The sequence below is a fragment of the Narcine bancroftii genome, chromosome 14, assembly GCF_036971445.1.
Source record: "Narcine bancroftii isolate sNarBan1 chromosome 14, sNarBan1.hap1, whole genome shotgun sequence".
NCBI lineage: Eukaryota > Metazoa > Chordata > Chondrichthyes > Torpediniformes > Narcinidae > Narcine > Narcine bancroftii.
Window position 1 is genome coordinate 53,609,057 of NC_091482.1, and position 19,692 is coordinate 53,628,748.

General features: G+C 38.2%; 1 long non-coding RNA gene across 1 annotated transcript in view; it reads left to right on the top strand.

The window, feature by feature from the left end:
• Positions 1 to 19,294, top strand: part of LOC138749738 (uncharacterized) — a 53,575-nt gene extending 34,281 nt beyond the window's left edge. The window contains exons 3-5 of the long non-coding RNA XR_011348848.1: positions 15,375 to 15,539; positions 18,302 to 18,386; positions 19,074 to 19,294. This is a non-coding gene — a long non-coding RNA (uncharacterized lncRNA). The remainder of the gene's footprint in view (positions 1 to 15,374; positions 15,540 to 18,301; positions 18,387 to 19,073) is intronic.
• Positions 19,295 to 19,692: the final 398 nt, after the last annotated feature.

A 19,692-nucleotide genomic window follows, 5' to 3' on the forward strand; every position in this document is an offset into this window, starting at 1 on the left:
CCTCTGACCAGTGACCAGGAGCCAGTCCTACGATGGTCACAGAGACCCTGGTTGCCGCCGAGTCATCTCAACCTGTAAATATTGTATGTACATAGTGGGTGCGATTCCTTGTTACTGCAATCTTAAAGAAAGGGGTGAATGTGGTGGTACACCACCGGCATACTGCAGAGGGCAACCTCTGTACCTGCAGGAGTGTAAGGGGTCAGGGCAACACCTGGCCGGCTGTCAATCTGTCGGCCTGAATGGATCAAGCCCCACCCGGTCGCTGCAGCCACATTCAGTCTGGCTCTGTGGAAGTCTTTGTGGATTAAAGACTGTTGTACAGTCTTTATCTTTGTGTGTGTCTGATTCTGGCTAACAGTGCACCATAATGAGGCCCGAAACACTGGTCACCCTTTATTTCCTGTGGATTTACTTCAGCACTTTTGTGCCTTGGATATGCGGGATGGAGTCCAACATTCAATGCATACGCTTGTTATTTTCTTGGCAGATTGGCCTAAAATCTTGTAGCATCATACCCTGCGTATAACACTTAAATATAACATCACAAAAGATATTTTCAGTATCAAGCCACCTGTTGCTATGGTCACAACTGTCTATCATTATCTGTCAACAACAATTGGAAGTGGCACACAGCAAGGACCTGATAGTTTGCCTTTTGAAGGAATAAAACCTAAGCGTTCATGACTGAAAACAAGACTCTTCCCAATATGATGGTGTGGTGATTATAATCATCAATATATTGTTTTTTAATGCAATTATGAAAAAAAAACGAGCAATTGAATGCTATTACCAGACTATGGCCCTGCATGAATGGTTCTTACTTTCCATCAATGTCTTCTTAATTGGTGAAAACTAAGCATTATAAATATCCACATGACCTTTTGACCTGTATTCCTCTCCTATCCCAACCGAACCACCCTCAAACTGTTTCTTCTCAAAAATTATTACCTTGTCTTATTGGTTGCATTCCTGGTATATGTTGAAAAGGCAGTGCAATATGCATTGTGGATAATTCAATTTATTTTGTTTCAAGGAGAATGAGACATAAGTCAGACCAGCTTTTGTCATCAATCGGTGTACCCAAATCTATCTCTTATCTTTGTCTAGATTTATATAACCCCTGTTTTGGTGTGCCCATTTAGAATAGAAAACTGCAATCTAAACTGGATGATTATGGGATAGTTTTGGGTTATAAAGTCAATTTGGATAAAAGTGAAAATATGCCACATGGGAGGGAATTATAATCAAATTCAGAGAAATTCACAATTTAAGTGGCCGCTAAATGATTAAAAAATATTTGGGGATAAAGGTAGATGTAACTTAGACAATTTATATAAGTTGAACTATCTTCCCTTGCTTAAGAGAATTGGGGAAGATGTTGGTAAATGGATGACCCTCCCATTAACTCTTGTTGGCAGGGTCAATTGTTTAAAAATGAATACGTTGCCAAGAGCACACTATCTCTTCCAGACATTACCAATTTCATTTCCTCAGAGGTTTTTTCAAGACTTAAACAAAAGCATCGGTAAATTCCTTTAGAAGGGTAAACCACCCAAAGTCTCTAGTAATAAATTATCATGGGATTATGAGATGGGAAGTTTGAAGCTCCCAGACTTCAAGCAATATTATTGGGAAGCCAAAATGAAGTTTGTTGTCTTCTTCTTTGATGGAGAAGTCAAGCTTTCTTGGGCAAAAATAGAGCTGCATAAGGTTGGAGAAAGGATAGCATAAGATTTTTTATATAAATAGAATTAAAAATTAATTTTGGGTGTAAAAGATGCCCCCTCATTAAAATATATCATTAATATTTGGAATAAAATAAACTATCAAATTGGGACTAAAGGGTGCCTATCTAAAATGCCTCTGGCTCAAAATAGGTTTATTCCTTTAAGAATGGACAATAAAATGCTGTAGATCTGGTCCCAAAAAGGGATGAGTTGCATCAAGGATTGTTATGAGCAGGGGATTAATGTAATTTGATCAATTAAAACCAAATTTGGAATAATTAATAATATTATCTTCTGATATTTTCAATTAAGATCTTCTTTAAGGGATAAATTGGCCCCAATTATGACCTTACCACAGTGCAGTGAAATAGAGATTCTGGTTCAAAAGGGGACTACAAAGAATTATATTTCAACAGCCTATTTCCTACTTCAAACGATTATCTATTCACTTAGTTGAGAATGGAAGTGATGAGCCCAGCTCCATTGATATCCATAATGAATATTATGAAAGAAGGACCAAAACTTAAGGCTTTGTATATTGACTGCCCAATGGTAAAATCTAAAGTCAGGTTGAGCCATTCCACCATCTCTTTAGATCTTTGAAGAAGAACTTTATTAAGGCGAGGATGTTTACCCTTCCATATGTAAGACGATATGGCCGAGTCAAGTAAGTTTAAAAAAAAGATTTAGGGACAAATATTGGAACAGATTGAAAAAGATATAAAAATTTAGGGAAAGTATTCATTTTAATAGAATTTATACAGCCAACTGGAATTGTAGACAAAGGTGATCATTGTGTCAGGGAACCCAATTGGTAAATATTCTATGAGAATTTAGACACAATTTAGAAAACATTTTCCATTTCATAATTTTTCTCTCTCAAATCCTGTTGTATCCAATCACTTTTTTCAGAGAGAATATTCAAAGCTTTAAGGATCTTTTAATTGATGAATATTTTGTATCATTTAATCAGATTATTGCTAAATTTAGCAACCAAATCTTAATTCTTTAGATACTTGCAAGTCCATCATTTTCTTGAATTGCAAGTTGCCAATTTCCCAAGGGATTCTAAATCAAATTTTGTAGATGAGATTTTTTTTTAGCTTAATGCCTTCTCGTAAATGTTTATTACCTTTTATTTATGAGAAATTGTTATGTTTAAATCAGACTTCATCAGTTAAATTTAGACATTACAGTAACAGGCCATTTCGGCCCATGATCCTGTGCTGCACAATTATGGGCGATTAACCTACAACCCCCGTACATTTCAAATGGTGGGAAGAACCCAGAGTCCTTGGGGAAAACCCACACATACACATGGAGAATGTACAAACCCCTTACAGACAGTGTGGGATTTGAGCCCCAGTCCCGATCGCTGGTGCTGTAATGGTGTTGCACCAACGTGTTGCCCCACGATCCAAAGTATTGCATAATTTCTTGGTTTTCTTTCTGTATTATGAGCCAGGTTCATTTCTAAGAAGGCTGTGGTTAATTTGTTCTCATTCAGTAAGTGCCTCGTAATGCAAACTCAAATCTCTCATGCACTTTTAAATTAACTGAGATCTTCGAAAGTCACTATTGCAGAAAATAATTTATTTTGAGAGCATAATGTCAGTCATGTGGGTGTAAAAGTAATTATTAATATATTCATATAAAAATCTACTGACCACTCTTTTAAAAATGTTCTCATTTGGATTAGTGTGTGACCTCACTAGAATGCTAGCCAAAAAAATATCAATGTACCAAGTATTGACTTTGCACAATAGAATTTCATTCAAAGATGTTCTCAATTTTTTCCCCCGAATATTATCCATTAGCGATGTTAGCAAAGACTCAGTACTTGTCTCACATGGCTGCATGTGGTTCATTGTATTCTCTCATAACTAATCTGCAGATGTCATTTTGCAGCAAGTTTAATTCAGTAATTCAATCAGCTGCACAAATCAAGTTGCAGTCGAGAGATATTATCTCAATTTTCTCTCCATTCTATCTATTGGAAAATATTAAATCAGACCCAAATTGCCTTCACTATATTTTGATTCTGCACATATCTAACAGAAGTTCATCTTTAGTACATTAATTCATAGCACCATATATCTACTGCAATGATTTAAACAATTATTGGTCACTATTGAATCGACATTATTTTAGAAATCGCCCTTAAACCTTGAAGTTCTGTGAAATCAAAATCCCTTTAAAATATTATCATTTCTGCTATTAAATCTGCAGGGGCATTGATTGTCCTGAGTTGAAGATGTAACTTGAAATAACTATAGAAGATTATGTATAACACCTGTAATGTGGTCAAGCAAACTCAGTCTTGATGTCACTGTAATAATTGAAGAACCCTGGAGGTCATAATAGCTCACAGTCAATTTGACCTGTCATTTGAAGTTCCACACATTCTTCAGTATAGTATTTGCAAAAATGTGTCCAACCCATTGCAGATTTCCTTGTGGCAAAATCTTGAACAACATTTTGTAGATTTAGTTTCTTGAACGATCTTCTGTGTTCAGACTCTAGTCTGAAGTTCAGTATCAAATGAACACACCAGGTTCAGGAACAGCTGTGCCCCCTCCACCGTCAGACTCCTCAACAAAAAACTCAATCAGGGACTCGTTTAAGGACTCTTACTTCGCACATTATTTATAATGGAATATTTATTTTCTGCATTGCAGTTGGTTTGTTTGCATTTTTCCCTTTTGTATACATATCTTGAGTAAAACTTTTTTGCACTGCCGCTAAGTAGAAATCCTGCCTGGCTCACAGGCAGAAGAATCTCAGGGATGGATGTGTTGTCATGTATGTATTATGACAAAAAATCTGAACTTTGAACTTCTAATTCTGTAATCTTATGAAACAAATCATTTCAAAAAATCTTGTTCTGTTCTCTGGCTTTATTGTTTTATGAAGTTATGTTTTGGACCTTGAGACAATATATCTTAACCCACTATGGACTGCAAGATCAACTGGATTCTTCCAGCATTTCAGTGGTTAGAAATACAGGACATTCTTTTTGATCAGAAATGAAAGGATTGCTTCTCTCTGTGGAAAGATCCCTGGAGCCGAGAACCCAACCAGTCTGGTGGGAGTTCCAGAATTATGGTTGGGAATCTGCTACCTAACTGCTTCCTCTCAACCCCTCATCTCTGGTTCATGGATTGGATTTTGTTGTCTGCCCCAGGAATCTTAAACCTGTCTTCCAGGTGGGGAACCTGCAAAGGGCAATAACACATGCTCTTCAGTTAAAACTCCACAGCATAAATGAAATGAACACTTCAAACCTACATCCTGGCTGGGCAACTGGCCCCTGCTTATACGCAGACCTAACAATTTCCAAAATAAAATCAAATAATACAAATTTAGAACAGAAACTAAGGAAAACTCACATATGCCTGGAGTCCATACACCAGCTTGTTCTTGCAACTGGAAATGTGACAATATTTAAATTGTTAAAAAGGGAAAATAAAGGTCTGTGGGAACAGAGCACGAATTTTGGTGATAAAGGAGGTAAACACCATTAAGGATCACTTAGTTAAATGATGCCATATGATTATTCAAATAAGGTGGAAAGGGAGGAATGTTTACTATTTTTTTCTGGGGAAGTCAAGGTTGATCTCTCTGAATGGTATTGACAGGTAACAATCATAGCTAAACTCTTCTTGAAAATAATTCTTTGACAGTAGCTCTACTTTGATGTTCCTTTTGATTTGCTTTAATCTGGTCCTGAAATTGGTTTTAGATCTAATGACCAGGTTTGCCTTTAGGACATGTTCTCAGACATTGGATCCAATTTATTATCCACGTTTCTCTACAACATATTCACAGGACCCTACCACATGTGACACCACTACTGTTTCTGTAATTATTGCAATTATATTTCTGAGCACTTAACTTTCAACAACACTGAAACTACATTGAATTATTTCTCAATTTCAGGACATTTTCATTCCCTGAGTCACTTTTCTTCCCTCAGTGCTGTGTATGTGTAAAGATGTCATTTTCTGCTATTGTAAAAAGCATTTTTGGCTACATGGAGCAATTGGACAGAAAACTTTCCAATTGATGAAGAAAACTTTCACCAAGTTTTTTCTGTGTTAATGTATACTTCTTCCTGGAGAAATAACATGGAGACTTTGTCCATGACCCATATCAAAACAACAAGAGAGCTGACTGCTAAAGGTTTCCTCAAAGGGTAAATTACTTTCCAGCCTTCTTTCCTACTCCACATAATAGAGGTTGGTTTCTTCTCATCTTTCATGATACCTTGGGACTTCAATATGTATAATTAATGTTACTGACATTCTGGCTTGAAAAGAAAGAGGCATAATATGTGTGGTGAATAGGAATGAGGTGCCATTTCTAATGGAGTTCTTCCACTTTGCACTATACCTTTAAATATTAAATAAGGGCCTCATTAAGTGGCGAACTATGCCTGGGTTGGATGATTGTCCATTTGTGTTGGTGTTGACTCACTTTCTTCTCCCATGTTTTCTTTCCTCTTCACTTCCCCAACTACAATTTTATTTTCCCTTGTCTGTTTCCAACTATTGCCTCCCAGTCTCAGTCTCAACAACACCACCCTCCACCCCCAAACTGACTCCAACCAGCATTCATTCCCCCTCTCCTACTATGTCTCCCTATTGGCAGTCTTCCCTTCACACACTCAGTCCTGATGCAGGATTTCCCTTGTCTGTTGAATTCTTCAAGCATTTTATTTTGCTTTTCAGTGCATTGTGAACAATGCACACGATCCCTCTGCATCTCAAGCCTCTAACCTCATAGCATTCAGATTTTTTTTTTCCTCTGTCAAAATGGACAATTTGTAAGATCTTGGCACCTTCACCTAATCTATCTGTTGCTTTGCAATCTCTTTGCATCCTTGAGAAATAAGAAGTGCCAGATTTCTTTTTTTCATAGATTGTAATGTTTATGTCCACTATCCAAATGAATTGAATCTGAAAACGTGATTGCTAAATGCAATTGCTTCCTTCATGTGGAAAGATACAGCAGATTCTCCATATATAGAAATGTGTCCTTCAGATATACTGCACTTCAAACACATATCTATACTAATTTTATTTACCAGCACTTGGTCCAAAGCCTTTCATGTATTGGCAATTTAAGTGCTCATCAAGAAACATTAACTTTTGTGAGAGTGCCTGTCTCTAATACCTACTCAGGCAGTGCATTTCAGACTTTGCATGATAAAGCTCTTCCTCAGATGTCCTCAACATCTCTTACCCTTGTCTTAAACTGATGACTTTCTGTTTTTGCTGCCCCTGCAACGTAAAAAGTTCCCCCCTATCCAACCTATCCACACTCATCATAACTATATACCCCTTAATTGAAATCTGTTTACAACATTAGACAAGCACATTTTTCATGCAAAGAGAGAGGCCTAATGATTCATCAGCACCAAAACAGATCCCTCTCAGCCTCTTCCTCCAGCAAACTCAGCCTATCCAGTTTCTTCTGATATTTGAACCTTTCCATCCCAGGCACCTTGCTGCAGAATCACATCCTTCCAATACTGTGTTGACCAGAACTGCACATGGTGTCCAGTGGCCTACCAATGTTTTACTATGTTGTATCATTAGGTCTCTGCCGTTACACTCCATGCCCTTACACTCCAAGCAAGAAGCCCATTGAGACCTGCTTTTGCATTATTTACCAATCTCACATTTGTGAATGTTAGGTCCAAAGCCTCTGTCTTCCACCAGGTGAATCTTACTTCAACAGCCTTTCTTACTCTTTGCACCACATATCATGCCACACATCCCTAGCTGCAGGAGTCACTCAGCACACCACCACTGATCTATTCCTCCAAACCCATTGGCTTTCTGCACATTCCCTGTTCATCTCCAAATTATGACTCAGTCACATCATTGGTGCTCTGTGAATGGTTGCTTTTCGACTCCCTTAATCTAGGTCTAGGGTGGTGCTCTTTTCTTCTGTGAACTTGCCATAAGAAATGAAGGACCCAGACATGTTAGTTTCCTGGTACCCCTTTATTTACAAGCTTGCTGGGAAGTCCATCAACCTCCCCACTCCCCCTCCACCACCCCACCACCCCACCCCTCTCACTGGAGGGAATCAAGGAGCTACCCAAACATACAAATGCATGGGTTTGTATAGCCTGCCGCAATCTGACTTAACCAATCACAAAAGTCTTCTCCCATGTGACAAGCACTACCCTACCATCATTAAGCTACACACTATTTTTGGGCAAATTGCATCATTTTGTGAAGCAACCACATAACTGGGTTTTGCCTCTCCTCAAGGCAATGTTCTTGAGAGTCATCCTGATCTGGAGAACTCCAGGCCGATGGAAATTTTCTAGCTTGGCTGGGGTTGCCTGGCAACACATGTCATGGGGCCCCTCACTTCTCTTATTTACTTTCTTTCACAAAACAACGAGGCACATGTAGGTATTAATCAGCATTGATCAGTCTACACCAGGCAGACCCTTCCTTTCTAAATGTAGTATTACGTTACAATAATGGAACCTTCACCTTTATTTTCACAGCTCCCACCAATGAGCTATCAATTCTCTGACCCACCTCAATGTTTTTTTTTTCCATGTGCATTAGATCTTTTAATACAGAGATACATCACCACTACAATAAAAGCTCAGTCACATTTAGCAAGCCATTTCTTTTTCGCTCACTTAAACTTTACAATGTGCAATAGAATTTCCAGTGCAGGAACTTTTTAAAAATATAATTTATTATTTTTCACATTATGAACCATATCAACCAAAATATGTACAAATGTTTCTCATTAAATTTACACAGTGGTCTTTATTCCCTTTTTTTCCACTTTCCCTCCCTCTCCTCTACCCACCCCCCACAAAACCCATAAATATTCAACATATACAATACAATAAAACCATAAAACAATATCTTCACACAAAGGAAAATAAACAAGAAAAATGCATCATCTATTTATTACACACTGAATCTAGTTGTTTTGTCCTTATCATTTTCATTCTCATTTTAGGGGATGGAGGTCATAGGCAAGCTCTCTCTGATATGTTCCATGTACGGTTCCCAAATTTCTTCAAACATTGTGACTTTATTTTTTTTTAATTATATGTTATTTTTTGCAATGGAATACATTTATTAATTTCCATGTACCATTGCTGTATACTCATGCTCTCTTCCATTTTCCAAGTTGACATTATACATTTTTTTGCTATCACTATCATAATGAATTTTTTTTTGCACTTTATCCAATTTGAGGCCTAATTCTTTACTTCTTATGTTACTTAAAAGAAATATCTCTGGTTTTTTTGGTATGTTATTTTTTTGTAATTTTATTTGTATCTGATTTAGTTCTTCCCAAAACGTATTCACTTTCGTACATGTCCAAATTGCATATATTGTTGTTCCCATTTCCTTCTTACAGCAAAAACATCTATCCGATAATGTTGATTCCCATTTTTTTAAATTTTTGAGGAGTGATTATATATACCCTGTGTAACCAATTATACTGTATCATGCGTAACCTTGTGTTTTTTGTATTCTTCATAGTTCCAGCACATAACTTTTCCCATACTTCATTTTTTATCTTTATGTTTAATCCTTTTTCCACTTCTGCTTAGGTTTATAGTTTATTTCATTTTCCTTATCTTGCAGCTTAATGTGCATGTTGGTTATAAATCTTTTAATTATCATTATGTCTGTAATCATATATTCCAAGCTGCTTCTTTCAGGTAATCTCAAGCTGTTTCAAAATAAGCTTTCAATTGATGATATAAGTTATTCCATACTTGTACTTCAAATGTTCAAATGTTAATAAATTATTTCCCCCCAAAATTTCTATTCTTTTGATTCCTTTTCTCTCCCATTCTCTAAAGGAAAGGTTGTCTATTGTAAAAGGGATTAGTGGATTTTGCATTAATAATAATTTTGGTATTTGGTAATTCATATTTTTCCTTTCTAAGTGGATCTTCTTCCATGTATTAAGTAAATGATGCAGTACTGGTGAGTTTTTATATTGCACCAGCTTTTCATCCCACTTATAAAAATATTTGTTCTGGTACCTTCTCCCCTATTTTATCTAGTTCTGTCTTGGTCCAGTCTGGTTTTTCCCTTGTCTGGTAAAAATCTGATAAATACCTTAATTGTGTGGCTCTATAATAATTTCTAAAAATTGGTAACTGTAAACCACCTTGGTTATACCTCTCTGTTAATTTATCTAATGCTAATTTATCTTGGTTTCCTCCCTTTCCACAAGAATTTCATTATTCTCTTTAGTTCATTAAAGAATTTTTCTGTTAAAGGAATTGACAATGTTTGAAATAAGTATTGTATCCTTGGGAACATGTTCATTTTAATGCAGTTTACCCTCCTTATCAACGTTAGTGGTAATTCTTTCCAATGTTCTAAGTCTTCCTGCAATTTCTTTATTAGTGGCTGATAATTTAGTTTATACAAATGGCGTAAGTTATTATCTAACCTGATACCTAGGTATTGGATTGCTTGAGCTTGATATTTAAATGGTGATTCTTTTTTAAATTCTGTATAGTCTGTGTTACTCATTGGCATCACTTCACTTTTATTTGCGTTGATCTTGTACCCCAATATTTCTCCACATTCCTTCAATTTCTTATGTAATTCTTTTACTGATACCTCTGGTTCTGTTAGGTATACTATAATGTCATCTGCAAATAAGCTGATTTTATACTCCTTCTCCTTTATTTTTTATCCCTTTTATTTTTTTCTATTTTCTCAGTTCTGCCAGAAGTTCTATTGCTAAGGTGAACAATGAGGGGGATAGTGGACATCCCTGTCTAGTTGACCTACTTAATTTAAAGTGACTCAATACATATCCAAATACTGCTACCTTCGCCAACGGTCCATTATACCAATTTATATATTTTTCTGGTAGATTGAACTTCTATAATACTTTAAATAAGTAGTTCCACTCTACTCTGTCAAAGACTTTTTCTGCATCTAGAGCAACAGCCACTGTTGGTTTCTTATTTCCTTGAACTGCGTGGATTAGATTAATAAGTTTACAGTCATTGTCCGATGTTCGTCTTTTCTTAATAGATCCAGTTTGATCTTGTTTTACTATTTTAGGTACACAATCGGCCAATCTGCTTGCTAATAATTTTGCTATTATCTTATAATCTTAAGTTAAGTAGAGATACTGGTCTATATGATGCTGGTGTTAATGGATACTTCCCCGTCTTTGGTATTACTGTAATTATTGCTGTCTTACATGAATCTGGGATGAATCCACAATCCTGTTCGGCTCTGAATCATGGGTCCTCTACCGCCATCACCTATGGCTTCTAGAACGCTTCCATCAGCGCTCTCTCTGCTCCATCCTCAACATTCATTGGAATGACTTCATCATCAACATCGAAGAACTCGAGCTGGCAGAGTCCGCAAGGATCGAATCCATGCTGCTGAAGCTCCAACTGTGCTGGGTGGGTCACATCTCCAGAATGGAGGACCATCGCCTTCCCAAGATCGTGTTCTATGGCGAGCTCTCCACTAGCCACCGAGACAGAGGTGCACCAAAGAAGAGGTACAAGGACTGCTTAAAGAAATCTCTTGGTGCCTGCCACATTGATATCGCCTCCAACCATGCATCTTGGCGCCTCACAGTTCGGCGGGCTGCAACCTCCTTGGAAGAAGACCGCAGAGCCCACCTCACTGACAAAAGACAAAGGAGGAAAAATCCAACACCCAACCCCAACCAACCAATTTTCCCTTGCAACCGCTGCAATCGTGTCTGCCTGTCCCGCATCGGACTTGTCAGTCACCAATGAGCCTGCAGCAGACGTGGACATACCCCTCCATAAATCTTCGTCCGCGAAGCCAAGCCAAAGAAAGAAAGACATGAAGTTTTGTGTTTCTTCTATCTGGTTCATTAATTCTAGAAGAGGAGGAATTAATAACTATTTAAATGTTTTATAAAATTCTATTGGAAATCCATCCTCTCCTGATGTTTTATTGTTCGGCAGCTTTTTAATATATCCTGTACTTCCTCTATTTCAAATGGTTTTATTAGTTTGTTTTGTTCCTCTTCTTCAAAATTTGGCAGTTTAATTTTAGCTAAAAATTCCTCTATTTTATCATCTTTCCCGTCATTCTTAGTTTGATACAATTGTTCATAAAATTTCTTAAAATTTTCATTAATCTCTGTTGGATTATATGTAATTTGTTTGTCCTTTTTCCTTGATGCCAGTATTGTTCTTTTAGTTTGTTCTGTTTTAAGTTGCCAGGCGAATATTTTATGTGTTTTTTCTCCCAGTTCGTAATACTTTAGCTTTGTTTTCATTATGTTCTTCTCCACCTTGTATGTTTGTAATGTTTCATGTTTTTTTTTGTCTGCCAATTCTCTCCTTTTCATTATATCATCCCTTTTTATTAAATCATTTTCTGTAATTACTATCTCCCTTTCCAACTGCTCTATTTCCTGATTGTAATCCTTTTTCATCTTAGTCACATAACCTATTATCTGCCCTCTAATGAAGGCTTTCATTGCGTCCCATAATATAAATTTGTCTTTCACTGATCCTGTGTTTATTTCAAAATATGTTTTAATTTGGTGTTCAATAAACTCCCTAAATTCCTGTCTTTTAAGTAGCATGGAGTTTAACCTGCATCTATATGTTCCTGGTGTGATGTCCTCCAGTTCTATTGCTAATAACAGGGGTGAATGATCTGATAGTAGTCTAGCTTTATACTCAGTTTTCCTAACTCTCTCTTGAAATATGGGCTGATAACAAAAAACATATCAATCCTTGAGTAAGTTTTGACCCTACACAAATAATATGAATATTCCTTCTCTCTTGGGTGTTGCCTCCTCCATATATCTTTGAGTTTCATTTCCTGCATTGATCTAACCATAAGTTTGGCTACTTTAATCTTTTTACTTATCTTTTGTCCAGTTTTATCCAACATTGGGTCCAAATTAAGGTTAAAAGCCCCTCCTATCAATATATTTCCCTGTGTTTCTGCAATCTTCAAAATAATATCCTGCATAAACTTTTGATCCTCCTCATTAGGCGCATATATATTGAGCAAATTCCAAAATTCTGAGTATATCTGACACTTTATCATTGCATACCTCCCTGCCGGATCTATTATTTCCTCCTTTATTTTGATTGGTACATTTTTGTTAACTGGTATGACTACACCTCTAGCTTTTGAATTATAGGATGCTGCCATTACCTGTCCTACCCAGACTCTCTTTAGTTTGTTATGTTTGGCTTCAGTTAGATGTGTTTCCTGCACAAATGCTATATCTATTTTTTTCCTTCTTTATTAAATTTAGTAGCCTCTTCCTTTTAATTTGGTTATGTATTCCATCCACGTTTATAGTCATATAGTTCAACATGCGCATGTTATATCTTGCTTACACCTCTTTTCCACCTCTTCACCACCTCCATTCTCCTTTTCCCCATTTTCATCTCTTAGTTTTCTCTTATTACACTTAACATCCAAGACATAAAGTACCCCCACAGTTCCCACATCTACTAATACCTTCACCCCAAAAGTTCCCCCCCTCTCTGGGTTGCCCCATATCCCTTGCCGTGCAACCACAACTCCCCTTTTCATTTGGATTGCGATCTTGTTCGCAGCATCAACTGATTTTACAGTGAAGGTTATTCCCCCTCTACACAGCCCTCTCCAGAAAACACTTTTAAAAACACATATAACAAAGCTCTCTTTCCTTTTTTGCCCCTTTACTCCCTTCCTTCCCTTCTCTTTTTCCTCTTTAGTTCTTTACATATACATTGTTTTTACATCTTTATATATACTTTATCAGCATTCTTCATTCTTGTTACATCTCTTCATCTCTTCTCCTGTCCTGAAAACATTCTGCGAATTCTTGCGCTTTCTCAGGATCCAAGAACAGTCTGTTTTGTTCCCCGGGTATAAATATTTTATGCACGGCTGGATGTCTTAACATGAATTTGTAACTTTTTTTCATAAAATAGTTTTCGCCGTATTAAACTCCTTCCTCCTCTTTAACAGTTCAAAACTTATGTCTGGGTAAAAAAAAATGTTTGACCCTTGTATTCCAATGGTTTATTATCTTCTCTAACTTTATTCCTTGCCCATTCCAGTATATTTTCTCTTGTTGTGTACCTCAAAAATTTTACTAAGATGGATCTTGGTTTTTGATCAGTCTGTGGTTTCGGAGCTAATGCTCTGTGTGCCCTTTCTATTTCCATTTCTTCCTGCATTTCTATCATTCCCAGGACCTTCGGGATCCATCCTTTTATAAATTCCTTTATGTCTGTGCCTTCTTCACCCTCCTTCAGACCCACTATTTTTATGTTGCTTCGCCTACTATAATTTTCCAACATATCAATTTTCTGCGATAACAACTCTTGTGTCTCTTTAATTTTGTGTCACTTTCTTCCAATTTTTCTCTTAAGTCATTTACTTCCCTTTCTACAGCCATTTCCCGCTCTTCCACCATCTCTACTCTTCTCCCTATTTCTGTCATGACTAGTTCTAACATTTGCATTTTATCTTCTGTTCTTTTCATTTTCCTTTTAATTGGATTAAATTCTAATGACAACCATTCTTTTAGTGAAATCATTCATTCTTCAAAAAAAACTTTATCTATATTCTGTTCATCAGTTTTACCTTTTATTTCTCTTTGTCCATCAGTTTTACTTCTATTTCTCTGTGAAGATCTTGGTCTTTTTATTACTCTTCTTCTGTGTCTGTACCTGTGTTTGTGTCTTCTTCTTCTCTTCTTTGTGTCTGTGTCTCTTCTGTTTTTCCTGATGAGCTGCTTGTATCTCTTTGTCGAGCCTCTTCTTGCTGGGCCTCTTGTTGCTGGTCCTCCCCTCCTGGGCTGCTCATCTGTTGTGCTTCCTGACGTTGATCTTCTTGTCGGTCATCCCTCTGTCTATCTCCCATGTCTGTTTCATCGCTCCCTCTTCTGTTGCCTTCCTCATCTTCCAGCTGAGCACCCTGGTGTTGGGCATCCCTCAGCTGTTCGCTCTGTGACAGCCTGCTCCTCTGCTGAACCCCCCTCCCGCCCATGACCTCTTTCTCCTTTGATTGTGCACTGCACACTTTTGTTTAGCTCCGAGAGCCATTTTTGTAGTCCACAGGCTGGTGAGTCGTGACTCCGCAGGGCAGGCAGTGACCTCGAGGGTCAGGTGCTCCTCACCGTCATAGTTCCCTGTTCCTTCTTGCAGGTAAGACCTTCTTCTTTCTTCTCCAGTGAATTTCTACTTTTATTCCAGTTGTTTTTACTTTCTCCTTCTTGAAAGCCATCTTCTTTCTATTCTCTGTATCTTTATCTTCTATTTCTTATATTTTATTTTTGTTATGCTTTGCTTTTTCCTAACTTTTTTCCTATTTTCCTGGAGAGGGCTGGTTTTCCCGATTGGCCACTACTCCATCACGTGACTCCTCCCCACCCACCTCAATGTTTGATGACTAAATGTTCTGTGCACTCATCCCTTCACATGCCTGGCTCCACATTCTGTACTCTCATTTGTAAAACTGATTATTGCTGCAAGGGTGAAGGTCTCCATGCCAAAATACCACAACATTGTCACCTCACTTTGCACTAGTTTAACAGATCTGTTTTGGTGCCAATGAGTTGTTAGGCATTGACTTAATGTTCTAAACAGGTGATTTTAATTGACAGAATTAAAACACGGAAGTCTGAGGACACCATAGTTGAAGTAAAATCACAACACTGGAGAAACTCCGCAGGTCAAACAGTGTCCTTTCTATAGCAAAGATAAAAAATACTTAACCGACATTTCAGGCTTGAGCCCTTCATCAAGGAATCATACTACTGATGTACGAGGTAAGTGGAGGATCTTCAAAGATGACATTTTGAGAGTACAGAGATTGTATATTCCTGTCAGGATTAGCAGGCATAGGAAACCTTGGTCTTCGAGGGATATTGCGAATCTGGTTTGGAAGAAGAGAGAGGTGTATAACAGGTATAGGCAATGTGGAGCAAAGGAGATACTTGAGGAATATAAAAGATGGAAGAAAAACCTCAAGAAAGAAATCAGAAAGGCTAAAAAAAGACATGAGGTTGCTTTGGCAGACAATGTGAAAGAAAACTCCTAAGACTTTCTACAGGTTAATTAAGAACAAAAGGATAGAAAGGGGAAAATTGGTCCCCTTGAAGATCAGTGGTTGGCTTTGTATTGAGCCAAAAGAGATGGGGGGGAGGGGGAAGAGATTTAATTTTTTAAAAAATTTTCATCAGTATTCACTCAGGAAATGAGCACAGAGGCATGGGAAGTAATAAAAAGCAGACAGTGAGGTGATGGAACCTACACAGATTAAAGAGGGGGAAGTACTTGCTGTCTTAAATCAAATAAGGGAGGATGTGTCCCCAGGGCATGACAAGATATTCCCTCATACGTTGGGGGAGGCTAATGTAGAATTTGCAGGGGCTCTGGCAGAAATATGTTCTTACCCAAAGAGGTCATGCCCGAGGTTTGGAGGTTGAGGTTAGCTCACTTTGATCTGTTGTTTAAAAAAGACTCCAAAAGTAACCCTGGAAATTATAGTCTTGTGAGCCTGCTCTCAGTAGTAGGTAAATTATTGGAAAGTGTTCTCTAAGAGATTGGATATACAATTATTTGGATAACCAGAAACTGATTAGACATAGTTAATGGGGCTTTGTGTGTGGTAGGTCATGTTTAACCAATCTTATAGAGTTTTTCAAGGAAGATACGAATAAGGTTGATGAAGAAAGGCTGTGGAAGTTGTCTACATGGACTTTAGTAAGGCCTTTGACAAGGTACCTCATGGGATGTGAGTCAGGAAGGTTCTGATGCTAGGTATTCATGGTAAGGTGCTGAACTGGATTTGACAATGGCTGGACAGGAAAAGCTGGAGAGTAGTGGTGGATGATTGCTTCTCAGATTGGAGGCCTATAACTAATGGTGTGCCTCAGGGATCAGTGCTGGGACTGTTGTTGTTTGTCATCTATGTCAGAAATTTGGAGGATAATGTGATAAATTGGATCAGCAAGTTTGCAGATGACACTAAGATTGGAGGCATTGTGGACATCGAAGAAGGTTTTCAAAGCTTGCAGAGGGATCTGGATCAGCTGGAAAAATGGGCTGAAAAATGGCAGATGGAATTTAATGCAGACAAATGTGAGGTGTTGCATTTTGGAAGGACAAATCAAGAAAGGTCATACACATTAAATGGTAGGGTATTGAGGAGTGTGTTAGAACAGAGGAACAGGGAATACAGGTACATAATTCCCTGAAAATGGCAACTCGGGTGGATAGGGTTGTAAGGAGATCTTTTGGCATACAGGCCTCATAAATCAAAGTATTGAATACAGTAGTTGGGAGTTATGGTGGAGTTGTTTAAGACATTGGTGAGGCCAAATTTGGAGTATTATATGCAGTTTTGATCATCTACCTACAGGAAAGATATCAATAAGATAGAAAGAGGGCAAAGAAGATTTACTAGGATGTTGCCTGGACTTCACAGCTGAGTTACAGGGAAAGGTTAAACAGGTTAGGACTTTATTCCCTGAAGCATAGAAGAATAAGGGGAGATTTGATAGAGGTATTTAAAATTATGAGGGGGATAGTCAGAGTAAATGTAGATAGGCTTTTTTTCCACTGAGGGTAGGTGAAATACAATCCAGAAGACATGGGTTAAAGTTGAAAAGGGAAAACATGAGGGGTGACTTCTTCACACAGAGAATGGTGGGAGTGTGGAACGAACTGTCAACTGAAGTAGTGAATATTGGACTCAATGTTAATATTTGAGAAGAATTTGGACAGGTGATGGATGGGAAATGTATGGAAGGCAATGGACTGGATGCAAGTCAATGGAACTAGGCAAATGAAATGGTTCAGCATAGACTAGAAGGGCCGAAGGGGCCTATTTCTGTGCTGTAATGTTCTATGGTTCTACCTTAGATGATGATCAGCAGGGGGTCCCTCTTTGTGCCATATGATTCAATGGCTCTTCATGCAACAAGGACTTCTGTTACAAAAAGAGACTTTCTGGCTTTGAAATCCAATCACTTTCTTTCAGCATTCTACTTATGAAAATTGATTTTATTTTTCTCAAAATGGAAGAGGATTGCAATGATTTTCAGGGTTGTTGTGCTCCACTCAGGAAAATCGACTAATTCCTGTCATGAATCCCGCTTGATGATGCTTAGCCAGGTTCCACATTGGCTGCATCCACAAGAGCATTGTTCACTGACTGAGGCTTACTTGGAACTTAGCCAGGAACAATGAGTGAATCTGATTCCGAAGCACACCTCTCTTTTGAAACTCTCATCCCAGTCGAGTTTTATGCTGCCGTTTACAGTAGGGCCCCACAAATGTTGCCCACCCGACCCAGTGAACTCAACTCATATTGGATCCACACCATGCTACATGCCCCCACTCTAACCCCTGCCTGGACTTTACCATCCCCTCTCTCAGGGAGACAGAACATTCTGTCCACAGTAGAAGCCTCTCCTTCATAAATCAAAGTATTGAGTACAGGAGCTGCGAGTTATGGTAGAGTTGTATAAGACATTGGTGAGGCCAAATTTGGAGTATTATGTGCAGTTTTGATCTCTACCTACAGGAAAAATATCAATAAGATAGAAAGAGGGCAAAGAAGATTTACTAGGATTGTGGCCTGGACTTCAGCAACTCAGTTACAGGGAAAGGTACGAAAATATATTTTTGACTCCCATGGACACTGTGGACCTGTTGAGTTTCTCCAGTACTTTTGTGTATTTGCTACAATCACAGCGATTGGAGAATTTCTTGTTTCGCCTCAGATAGGATCCCTTTAGATAATTGTCTTACTTGCTCCCCTTTGGGTCGTACTGCCCTCCTGATTACTGCCACTCACAACTCTTGCCTGACCATTCATCAAATGCAGAGAAGTGATACATCACCTTCCCTAACCAAACACTTTCTTGCTTGCCCAATCACTATGTTCCCCTAACCACCTGTTATGACTTTACAACTGAGGAAGTGCTCTTTCCCTCGCCTTCCATTGACTGGGCCCTCAACTCACACCTTGTCCTCGCACACCCCCTCCCACAACCCTGAAAGCTGGTTTCAGCACTTAACTTAACGATTGTCGGTGTTGCTCTCAGTGGCGCCACCCCTGCCCCACTCCCCCCCCATGGACATCCTCCCATACCAGACCATACAGAAGCCTTAGTACTTTTGTTTGTACAAATGTTACTTATAAATCGTAATTCCTGTATATCGCTGAATGTAATGGCAATAGTAGTGAGATAAACAACTAGCAAAATTAAATTACAATATCATACTACTTCATTTTCAAAAAAATGTTATTGTTATAGATTCACAAATACTAATTACCACAATATTGTACCTAGAACACCAGAATATTTGACAAAAGCAGCGACTATCAAAACACCAGCAGCAACAAAAACAACAGTGCATGCTTGTAGCGCATGTAGTCGAAACCACGTGATTTGAAGCAACATTGTAATTGGGTAATAATGACAGCTCTGACCGGAGCACATTAGAAGGTTCAAAAAGTAAATTAGCATCGTGTTTTAGCCTTGTAGATATATTATTACATTTAAGCTTATGAAAAATGTTTTTGTTGTTATAACTAAGTACAGGGATATTTTTATTAAAAATAATACATTTCTCCTGAAAACTTGCACAAAAATGTTATAGACTGTCATTTTGGTGTCACCCCCTCTGATGGTGTGACGCGGTGCGTTCCGCACCCACCCCCACCACACCACCCCCTAGTGATGCCAGTGGTTGCTCTCTTTGCCTTCCACAACCTCCCTCCCTCAGGACCAACTCCACGCTCTCCAAACCAATCACAGCGTCAGCTTTCCTTCCTCAATTTTTTTGCTTTGCACTTGTCTTATCCCAGAGGCACTCAGATTCTACAGCATTCATGGTCCAAGGTGACCATTAGTTCACTTCTGGACACCAGTGCATTTGGAGGATTCTATCATATTATACCTGGGATAC